General features: G+C 46.9%; 1 non-coding gene across 1 annotated transcript; it reads left to right on the top strand.

Annotated features, from left to right (window-relative positions):
* Nucleotides 1-5586: 5586 nt before the first annotated feature.
* Nucleotides 5587-5660, top strand: TRNAK-UUU (transfer RNA lysine (anticodon UUU)). Its single transcript has one exon. It is a non-coding gene; the product is annotated as a tRNA-Lys (tRNA).
* Nucleotides 5661-9871: the final 4211 nt, after the last annotated feature.

Here is a 9871-nt window from a genome sequence, read left to right as displayed (position 1 = left end):
CGCGGGCGGGCCTACGGTCACAGAGGCGGACTCAGTTTCCGGTCACCACACCGCGGCACCCAATCCCGCTTCCAATAAATATATCATGTGCACTGCCAATGACATTTCAGCTTAAGCCACGCACGGCCGAGGTCTGAGAACAACCACGCCCGGTCGGGGGAGGCAGCTTCGCCCCCCGTCCCCGAGATCTCCAACTTCAAAACGCCGAGAAAAACAAGATGCTGTCTTGAGGGTCTTGTCATACCATGAAGAATGCATGCAAAATTTTTTCTACTGGTTAAATACGATGTCACCGGAGGCCACGAAAGATAAAAAAAAACGGTTGTCTTGATGGATGCTGTTAAAACCTTAACGTATCTAGTGGTTAACGTGTTAACCGTGTCACGACGCATGTTAAGGGCACGGAAATAAGCGTTAATACTGTGGGAGCTCATTCCGGATATTCGTGTTGCCCGATATGGGTCAGGTCAGATCAGGTCAGCGTTCAAAATTGATCTACCGGGAGCCTACAAGGACGATACTTTTCTTCACAATGTGCTTCTGACTAAGTTTATTTTATTAGGTAAAGCTGCAGGAAAAAGTATTTCGACACGAAATTAGCATAGCAGGGAAACCTAGAAATCATTTGAGGTCAACTTAGGGAAAATTTATAACCCATCCAAATGACAACTTGGACACATACAGCTATAACCCATCCAAATGACAATGACTCCAAACAGGTGCTAGCTGCGTACGTGCGACTCCAGCACCATACTTTTTTGTGATAAAAAATAGTGTATTTGACATTTGCAGGCACTGGAGATAGTATAGCTGTTGTTTACAATGTGCATAATCAATTCCGACGATTGGCAATGCGTTTGTAACACGATGAGAACATGTACGTTGGTACATGAAACTGGACCTTGTCAGCTTCCAAACACGGAAAAAGAGGTAGATACACGCATCGCGCTCGTTCTTTTAGCCTCTCCGCTACTGAGAACATAGGTCATTGACCATTGGATACCTCACATGACGTTACATAGCCTATTGCGACCTCATTATGCGTTGTGATTGTGTCTAAAAAATTAGCTGGTTAACTCCGATTCTGCGTCATAAGTTACCTAATGAAACTGCTTATGCTGAGTTCAGCATGTGCTTTGCAGAAGGTACCCATGCCAATCATAAAATGTGTATGTTCATCTACATCATATTCACATCACATCACCATCATCACATCATGTCCTACTACTCTCCCAAGTTCAGAAAATGGCAAATGACCCAGAAAAAGTTATGTGTGGTCAAAGCTTTTTAGAGGTTGACCCATGGCCTACGCCACTGATTCTGTTAGACCAAAACTTGAAATTTGCATAAAGGATGTTAAATTGATCAAAAATCAGGTACTAAACTGAAAACTCCGTGTCGCTGCGAGGTTCACTTTGACCTATGCTTGAAAAACCGTGGGGAAGTCAACTCCCCCCCCCCCCCCCCAGCCGGGGCGCGGGTTAAGCAATATCTTCACTCATGCGGTGCCCCTTTCTTGAAGTACGCCCTTTGAGCTAACAGGCGGCGAATTCCGAAGTTCGTCTGGCAAACCCCATCGTGACGTCACCGCAGGTTTCCTTGTCAAACCGGAACATTGTATGCTCATAGGAAGGATCTTTTCAGCGGTCAGTTTTTGGGCAGATGAGAAGGTACAGACGGCTGAAACGCTTCTGGTACCAGTCAAACATGCTTCGTCTCGTCCGCCAGGTGTGCTCTTCGCAACTCAATGCCTTTGCTTCGAATTGCAAGGCATTTCGCACGGGCGTTGCAATGCTGACTTAGGTGACGCCATTGACACCACCTAAGATTTATAGATGACGCTAGTGTTGTCCATGGGCCTATGATGTTCATTTATTTTTTTCCCAGACACCTGCCGCTTGTCTCCCGAACGTTCTGCGTGTTTGAATGCAAGCAGTGCTTGCCGGGTTTGAAAATATATCAACATCTGATTGCAGATGCCTTTTTTAATTTGTTCTATCACCAGTGCATACTCTGGTTCCAACGACCTGCTATTCCAATCTAAATGTCACAGAATGTTGTGTCACTTTCTTGGTCACCTCCTGTATACCTGCCAAGTTTGACGTCTAATTCAAAATTTGACAATTTTCTTGGTTTTATGGACGGTATTAACCCTGTTCAAATCTCCTAAAAATTGATCGCGTGAAATCGACATTTGGAATGTTGAACTCAGCATCGATATCAGGCGAGCGGAATGGTAGAAAAATAGCTTCACCCCCCGGGGGACGTCGATTTATTGCCCGCGTGCGAAACGCAAGACCATATGCAGACAGGTTACAAACCCCGAGCAAGCTGATCATTTTGGTGCATATGTTGCAATGCACCGGTTGTAATGCATATGTGAATAGAAATACGATACAGGAATACAACACCGATATCAGCAATGATACAAAAGGGATCGATGTCTGGGGGCAACCAAGGAGTCGTTGTTGTCTGCAGCGAGGACACGCAGAACTGCCCTGGAGCTTTTGCGTCAGGTCGACTGATAGTAGCACGATATAGTCGGGAAGGCGTCACCCGCCTTCTGCGCATCAGCACCATGTGTCACAGAAGCGTGGTCACCAGCTCCAAGGACAGGAATCGTGCTGGACATGCAACATGATCAGCCCCTCCCTCCGTCCAACCAGCGCACAGCGATGAGCTGGGTCGGTCGGTCCGAAAGTGCTTCTGGCGGTCAAAGGGGTAAACATTAATTACTTGGTGGCAGTGCTTCTTTAAAGGCACCTTAGGTATCACCTAACCATATTTTAAGAAACACTGGAGCATCTTTCCAAAAGCTTTTAATTACTTCAGGCGGATGCAATAGCGTGAACTCATCTTGACCTAGTTTCTTTCATTATTTCATACCAAGATTTGTGGCGAGTTTTTCATAATAGCGAGGAATATCCGTAATAAGCATATCCCAGTAGAAGTACGGCCTGGCGGCGCGTCGAGACCTTGGGCACCATGGCCTGCCTGGCCCGGCCTAAGCAATGTTCTGAGACGGTTGTCAAACTAGCAGTATTTCAGGTCAAGCTGTGCATCAATATTCAGGACTATTCAATACTCAGAGCGAGGACTCTCACAATCTGATTAAAGTTTGTGGACTAATAGCATTGGGCCTACGCATTTTAAAACCTGAAAAGGTAAGGGGGACATGGGGAACTACTCGAAATATTGCAGGTTGAAGTTCAAGGTCAATCGGAGCGAAGCGTTTCGATGGAGTTCAAAATATGAACTCGTTGACTAATGCGCAAGCTTTCGAAAACCTCATGTTGGGCATATATCTCGCGAGGTTTTGGTTGCTCAGCTTAGCCTTTGTGTAGTTTGAGTTGCATGGGCCAAGTTTTACTAACCTGCCACTTCTTTGCTAAATCATGGCCGTCCGGAATATTGACCGGCAGCTTGGTGGAGATATCCTGCTAGCTTGACATGCATACTCTTGGGGCTAAAAGTATTTGCCGTGACCAAGACTCCGCCGATATCTTGGCAAGGGATTGCACTTTAAGCCTATTTATTTGGCATTATCACCCGCAGTTGAAATAGGCGCTTGCCCTGCTTTTTGGCGTCCATACATGTAGGCAGGGTACGCCATTCATGTGTTTGAACGCCAATTGAGAGCTCAACCCTGGCCCTGATTCTCTGTTTTTTATAACACGAAGTCATGGAGAATGGGGTTTGGTATGTTTTGAGCATATCTTTATGACGTGGAGCTCTCTTAATGTATAAGTTGGCGTCCCGCCGCCGCGATCGGCGGCGCTGTCGGTTGCCGCCTACCGCCCGCGCCGGCCAAAGATTGGTGTGCGGTGTTCCTATAAAAAGGCCTATTTCAGACGCCACCCTTAATGAATGCCCCAGATAATACAAAAAACACCGGCACAATTGCACGAATGCTGGAAAAATATCATAAGAAAACCTTAGAGAACGGGGCGGGGGAGGGCGCATCAATTTGAGAGCACGTAGAGGGAAAGCATGTAAAGCGATGGCCATTCATCTGTCTGGATAGCCAGCTCCCGCTCCAGCGCCTAAGCTGCCCAGGGGGCTGGTGCCGCCACTGGAAGTGCTTCCCTTTGCATTGTCCACGTCGGGCTTGCGCGCAGGGATCGAACCTGGGTCCTTCGCGGATTGAATGGCTCCAGCTTCAATTCGTGTTTGGACCCCTTTTGAAATAAAATGCTCCGAACAAACCTCAGGTCCTACAATCTTAAACAGACATTTTATGTCAGCAGTAGATACGAAACACTGCCGTACTGCGCATCTTGTCTGATTTCATTGAAAACAAAATGAAAAACGAGGCGGTGGCCGCCGTATTCTCGGTTCACGGCGCACCGCGACACGATGCTGCACAGTAAATCTTGTGGAGAGCGCTCCACTTTTATATGGGTTTTTGAACCGAATATTCGAACACTCGCATGTAAAACCACATTTGACACATGTGAAACCAATTTTCTATTAAACAAGCAGCTGAAAACCGTTTCAAACAGTAATTTTCACAAGTGTGGCCGTCTGGCGCCACCGTCCGCAAACGGATCCAACCACACGCCAGGTGCCGCGTGACCGAAGTTGTACTGGCCAGCCGACCTCAGCCCTCATCGCTGACCTCAGTACCTCTGGCCATCACGCGACCGGGGGTTAGTAGTGGCGGACACGGCCAGCCGAACAGGGAGAGTCTGACGCCCCTGCCGCTCTGCTAGGCCATTGTTAAGGGGATTTGAGATGTGCCGGCTGTTACTGCCGAAGGAAGCGAGAACTACTTTTCAGCCATGGAAGTTATTGTTTCTTTAGTCGGTGGGAACCGCGAGTGAGGAAAACGGAGAGAAATGCAGCACCTACATATACGGGCCTATTATGCATAATTGTCGGAGAAATAATGTTAACGGATGATATGACAACCAGAATATTTATTACCCTCTTCTTGGCTGACCAGACAATATGTTGTGCATTGCATAAGCCGCCATCCTTAACTGCAAAGTCACGTTTGCTTTGAAAAGGAAACGCCATAGTAAAATATAAATCAGATGCATGCCAACCGCACTTAAGTCGAATGCCAAAAAAACCTACAGATAAGTTTGTCAGGCTGGCAAAAATTCTTGTACCGACTGATATCATGGAGCGAGTTCCTATCCACTTTCACCAAAATAGAACAGTAAGGGCGAGAAAGATGTATCGCTCTATTGAAACTATTATACTGGAGCCACGTGAAGATGCACACTGAGGAAGATATGCTAGTCATTCAAAAAAGGAACTCCATACTATCATGGATATGTCGTTCCTTAAAACTGGGTTAAACGCTCCTATCGAATAAATTGCCAACTGAACTGACATGTGATCGATCGGTGACAATTCGACGTGGCCAAAATGGTGAATTGTGACCATTTATTTAAAGTTGATATTGAACGGAATACGACACAGTATGAATAAATGAGCGGCAAAGGCAGCCGACGAATCCGTGCACGCGTTGCTTGTAAATTTCGCCACGATTCTGACTATGGTTTCTCTTCCTTCTGCCCCTGCATGCTCAATGGTGGCGACTGGCGCTGTAAATGGACTTAAACCTAAGTGCTCGAAGCCCGGATAGCTCAGTTGGTTAGAGCGTTAGGCTTTTAACCTAACGGTCCAGGGTTCGAGTCCCTGTTCGGGCGGGGTTTTGGCAGCCATAACTCGTTAGCACCATATGCTGCACTGGAAAGCATTGAGGATTCCGGTAGCGGGAGTCACCCATGCGCGAAGTATTTGCTATCACATCTTCTGGCGCTCAGTGCTTTGTCCTCGTGTTGCGTCGGGAATGGTATCGCATACACTTCAGCCCGGCATAGATGTTAAGACTTATTACCCGACGAGGATTTACGGATCCAAAAATTATCTTTAAAGAGCACTGGCTTTAATACTTTCGTGACGGCAACCGAATTCATTGTTCTGTACACCAAGTACACTCAGTCCTTTTACGCCGAGAATAAATGACATCTTCTGATCAAAGTTGTTCGCGCTGGTACTCCACGCGACGATCACATCTAGACACAAGTGATAACACTATTACCACTCAGCACCACCACACAGCAGTCCACGTTCACATCCCTGATATACCGCGGCGCTAGATCAGCACCCTCGCCCGAAAATCCCCAGCCCTCCTGGAGCATCGCCGCTGTCCGGAGTGACCACATCTCTCACTCCGGTAATGCATCGTCCGAACTGTGCGATGCGGTGTGGTCAAGACCGGTTTCTACATGCATTGGGTCTCAACCTGACTGAGACATTGCTCTTCCGAGGTCCGCTTGACGTCGGCAGCTCCAGAGTGAGCAGCCGATCTGTTCATTGTGTCGCTGGAAATGAAAAACAAGAATGCATTGTACAGCAAAACACTGCTGCCGTGAATTTCTTGGTGCAGGAATTCGGCTGCAGCAGCTTCGCAACGCAAACCGGTATTCAGCCTGCACTCGCCCATCGCCATATGGGGTCGTGCATGGCATTGGTTACTCGCCCTCGACTCAACCGCTGCCGGGAATGGCCAGGCCCGGTGGCGGACCGTAATGCTGTACTTCAGACGGTCACGTGCCTCCGTGGGCTGGTCAGCTGATCGAACGCTGATTCAGTGGCATGGGGGACTATTTCGTTTCCGAGTCCTTTCGTGGATGATCTGAGACTGCAGTGCAAAACTTCTGGAGATTCTATGATACCGTTTATCCATGATTTTTTTAGTTCAAAGCTTACTTTTGGTCTGCACTCGTCAACGCTTGCAGTGTGAGCATGTGTAGAGCGCACGTCATAAAGTTGACGTTTCGCTGCATGAGCGAGTTGAGTCACAGGCATTGCCAAACATAGCAGCTTCAATCAGGATAGTTTTTAGCAGGTGGCTGAAATGTACTACAAATCATAGGATATCAGTGCTGACAGCACAGATCAGTGGTGACACAGGGCTTTTTCAACACCCCTCAGAGCAGGGCTTCTCACAGACTTTTCGGCAAATTCATGCTACATACTTAACAGCATAACATACCAAATAACTAGGCTTATTACTAGTCGTAGAAGAATCGTGGCGGGCTACAGCATCTTGCGACGAACATGATCAGTTTGTTGCACGGCGTTTTAAAGTGCTGTGCTATTTGAGACAGATGGACTCAAATGCTCGCCACACGGTAATAAATTGGGTTCAGTGCAAGGCTGTGGGTACGAGGGGAACAGGGAGGGGATGGGGGGGGGGGAGGTACGAACAAAAAAATGGCTGGGTCTGCTTTCGAGATTAACTTGTACGGTTTTCTATCTAGATCTGGCGCATATTCTTTTCACGGTTGGAAGCAGAAAATTAGTTTCTCAAAATCAGTTTTGGGTGGCTGAACCTTAAAAGACTATGATAACAGAAAATCAATGGATAAATATAATAGATAAGAATGGGAAACCACATCCCTGGCTTGAAGGCTCGACCTCCCCTAACTGAAAAGGAAGCTGCATGCCTCTGGGCTGGTTATGTTACATATGCCTGTGCTTGATTTTTAAGTGAAGTCTCGTTCATCATTCAGTGTTTGATGGCAGGCAAATAATATTTTAGTGCAAATGAACTACCGAAGCAAAACTGTTCCATGGTTGTGCCACGCTGCACTTCAGTTCCACTTGTTTTTTGTGCCGCATCGCATTTAGAGTTATGTTGCATTTTTTTCTGAAAGATCTTGCCCCAGGTAACAACTTAGACGATTCCAACTTTCGTCGGTGACAGAAAAGGCACTTTTCATCGCTGGCCGGCCACTCCATCCTGGTTCGTGTAGGTATTCGTGTTGTTAACGTTAACGTGAGAGGACGTCACAAGAGAAGGAATGTTGTCAAAAGGCTATACTTCAGACTAACGGACTATCTCGGACGAAATAAGAAAACAAAAGCATACGCGAGGATAAGAACTAATAAGAAAACACGCCCAGCAGGCAATAGCCCGGTTTTTAATGCACTTTTGACATTTTTGCTGGGAGTTGGATGACGCTACCACCGTGGCCGTCGCTATTCGTGGATATATTAGGCATCGCATGCCGGGCAGATGATCGGTACTGTTACTAGCAAATAGCCACCGGCCCCGCACATCATTCACGGCTCCAACCAGCAAAGGCGACGGCCGCGACATTCTCAGCGCCCAGGAACTACAAACGCTAAGCTAGCCCACATGGCTAGTGATGACCAAAAGCATTATACACCAGGGCATGTTAATTGCTGCAATTAGTCCATGTCGTTCAGCATGGTTGAAGTACGCCAACTGACGTAAATTGAAACGCAACCCGCTGGGGACGTGCTGAAAATTTCACAGGTAGTGAAGGCTATGCGTAAAAATTCACTAAAACTCAAACGTAATGCGTTGCAGGTGTACAGCAGCTCTAGCGGGGCATAAGGAAAACAGCATCGGTTATTCTCCATGCCCTTCATTTTACACGTGCTCTCGCTTTTTTAACTGTCAACGTTAGGTCTGTCTTAATTTTAAGACACTAAAAAGTTTTGTTCCATTTAAATGCAGTTCCGCCTTAACTGTTGCTCCTGATTGTAGGTTGTTGTGTACAACATTGTGCACTTCACTTCAAAATACAGTAAGGTATTGTGGGTTTCTTGCATGCTATGACTTGCATCCAGCAAATGATTTAACCAGAGATACATTACATCTCCTTGGGGGTAGCAGATAAACAGCTTGCAAAACTCACGATATGGCATTCACCAAATCATGCAAATCAGAGGACATAGATTGAGCTTCGAACTACCCATGATGCACTGCATTGCATACAAACTCGGATTGCAAACAAATCTGCAGCTGCAGTCAGCTTGGACTGCATTTGGGGTTGGGATCACATCCTGTGCAATATACTGGCCACAAAAAATTAAGTTTCCATTCCATAAAGCTATGCTACAGGCTTAACAGATGCCAACATGGAAAATGCATTGAACATGACGTCGTAAGTGGAGGAAATCTCGCCTCCTGTCACGCCAACACAAGAAAGTCTTCAGCAGCATGAATAAATAAAAACAGCACTTAAACACGCCTTAAACTTTAATCCGCCCAATTGCTGCCGTGCCAGTATGTGGAGACTCGTATCCATGACAACGACAACAATGGATTTTGTTATCGCATCAAATCAAGGGCGTCTGAAAGGTACAAAGTTAATTGGACTACTGGAATATCCACTTCCATCACCAAAATGGACACTTTAATCACCAACTGAATCAACAAGCCGTAACGGCCAATTTACCACCAGAAGACTGATTCATCACCAATGGCGCCAGTTAAAATCTGGTCATCACCGCAATAAGCCAAATCGTAACCTAAAGAACAGCTGGTAGCCCTTCGTTGCCTAATTTGTATCAGCTTCCAGCGATGCCAACGCACCCGTGGCGGTATGGGAGTTCAAGTCGCTATGTACGCCCTCGCAGGGGCACATCCATGATAACGAAACACGGAGGGCGACGTGGAACCTAGTGAGAACTCATAACGTAAACGTGGTGGCGAGGTGGAGGTGGGCTTCCGCATTTTCGATCTTGGCTGCGTCTACATGCGCTCGCTATTTGACTTCTGACTTGGATGGTCCTGCGACCGGTGGCAGCGGCTGTCCAATGTCAGGGGGACAAAGGGCAGCGTACCGTGCCAAGCGCTACGGTGCATGCAAGGTTTTTTCATGAAGTTTTGCGGTGGAATTGAAATTTCACAATTTAATAAGTGGGGTCCTAGGGCACACACAATAACCCTGCTTTTGGGTGAGCTCTGATCCCAAAATCCACAAATAAAAAAGCCTCTTAAGACGATTATGACAACAATCAAATGCACCAACCAAGCACGTGTGTGGAACGCAGCACGTACCGCAGGTAAGGTTCTCAGAAAACCGGCTCAAACGGG

Source organism: Pollicipes pollicipes, unplaced genomic scaffold (genome assembly GCF_011947565.3).
Source record: "Pollicipes pollicipes isolate AB1234 unplaced genomic scaffold, Ppol_2.1 Scaffold_4219;HRSCAF=4965_pilon_pilon_pilon, whole genome shotgun sequence".
NCBI lineage: Eukaryota > Metazoa > Arthropoda > Thecostraca > Pollicipedomorpha > Pollicipedidae > Pollicipes > Pollicipes pollicipes.
Note: the sequence above shows the minus strand (reverse complement) of the source record. Positions and strands in the feature narration are given on the sequence as shown.